The sequence below is a fragment of the Dendrobium catenatum genome, unplaced genomic scaffold (genome assembly GCF_001605985.2).
Source record: "Dendrobium catenatum unplaced genomic scaffold, ASM160598v2 fragScaff_scaffold_201, whole genome shotgun sequence".
In the NCBI taxonomy this organism is placed as follows: Eukaryota; Viridiplantae; Streptophyta; class Magnoliopsida; order Asparagales; family Orchidaceae; genus Dendrobium; species Dendrobium catenatum.
Genome location: NW_021318663.1, coordinates 154,928 through 157,055, shown reverse-complemented (window position 1 = coordinate 157,055; position 2,128 = coordinate 154,928).

Below are 2,128 nucleotides of genomic sequence, written 5' to 3'. Positions count from 1 at the left end.
TACGTTGAGATGATCTGTGTGTGGCATGTATGAATTATTGATTTGCTTTGCTCTGTTCTGATGTAATTGAGCTTTACTTTATTATAATTTATATATATTGATTATGCTGTGATTTGTGTGATATATTATCCATGGGCTAGGGGCATTTTTGCTTCTAATCCAGTCTTATGTAGGTGGTCACGCTTGTGCAGCGCTAAAATAAAGGGGGCAATAATCATTAAAGTTTTAATACTAAAAAGGTTTTTTGCAGATGCTCCAGAGACTGCTTAGTCCCATTTAAATTTAAAAGAGCGTGGTCAAGTGTGTTTACTTTTCTACAAATATTAACTGCTTGGAATGTGATATATAAATTGCTTGAGACTTTCTTTTGATCCTTAGGATAACCTTGTAGGAGTTTGAGTCTAAATTTTCTTTTTTAAATGTAATTTGATGTAATTATTATCGAGTTAAAAAAGTTTTCAAAAGCGAGGCATTTCAAATACTCGGTACTTAAATAGAAAAAGAAAGGCTCTTTATAGAGAGTTTCTAATTTATTTGAGTACCCTTCTAGAGGATGAACTGTATGGAAATCGAAGGAGGACGAGCCGAAGAAGACGATCTGGAGGAGGATGATCCATATGAAGACGAAGACTTGAAGACGAAATGCCTTACTTTTAAGACTTACGTCATTCAATAGGATTAGAATCTAGGTTGTTATCGGTGGATTACTTTTTTACAAAACCTGGGTTGTACTTATAAGACACTTGCTGTGAACTTTGGACTTTACTTTACTGTGTTGGTTATTTATATTGATGTGTTTCTTTTGTGTGCGCATTAAAAATTACATGCTTTTTTAGGTTTATTTCTTGTATGTGCCTTGACCTATTTTCTCTAGGCTCTCCAGGATAATTTTTTTGTTATACTCGTAATCAAATTCTAAAATTTTAAAAATTAAATAACATAAAAATCTAACGACCTAGGAAATAGTTGGAATCGTCTAGGGTCGCATACATATTATTGTATTTTTCTCTCCTTCTAATAAGACACTTCCCCGCTTGCTGGTAGAGTCCGGATAATTTGACCTCTGAGGATAAGGTGTCGGACATGGGGAAGCCCAGTCTTTTTTTAAAAAATTATTTTTATAAAACTATTTTTAAAATCTCATGCATACTTGATTTGAGACCTTTAAACTATCATGTATTGCATTAGAAACTAAATAAATGAAAAATTTAATTACATTAGCTCTAGGAGCATTCACCCTATATAAGTCCAAAGCCAATTAGAAAACTCTCTAGATGTCTGCCTTACTTCCAAAACACTTAACCTACCTTCCAATCTTTCATAAAGACTGAACAACATGTATTTTACGTGCTTAGGTGGTTAGTTAACTTTCCTTTTCAGGCATGATATAAGCTTACGTGCATTAGCTAGGGCACGGGTGTTAGTGTTAGGTATAAAACACTAAACCCATCTTAAATATAGGATTTAATGCTACTACATTCAGTGTCTCATAGTACTCTTCATCGGTAGGTAAGTTCCTTTTCTTCAGGGACTATAAATCCTACTTATCTGTATCCCATAGATGACACCACCTCCATCCTTCCCCTCTGTATCTTTTGAGTGTATGTTTTTCTTTCCTTTTCTCACTACCTTAGTCCCTCAAGATGTTGAGATGAACCATATGTGTTGACTAAGCTGAGTTAAGCCATTTCTTTCGCTTTGAGTATGATTTCCTAGTCTCTCCTATGTGCTAATCCCCTTTTGGGAAAAATAATGTTGGATCCTTAATCAAGAGTATTCTCGAACTATGGCCTGAGATGTAATTAACCACGGGGGCTTACGCCCGTAGGAAACAAAATTCCACAATAAATAAACCCCACTCGATTGATGTATTCAGTGGGGAAAACCCATGACACTGATCAAGTTGTGCATATTATCACCCATCAAGGTGCGCTGGTGAAAGCTTAGATTTATAATTGTCGATGACTACTCTAAATATACTGGGTTAAATTATTTGCACATAAAACAATTTATTTGAGAAATTTTGAACATTATCAATTCTCAATTTGGATTTAGAGAAATATATGTTGTTTAATTTCAACAATATTTAGCAATTGCGGAGAGGAGTTTGAGAACGAGAAATTTAAAT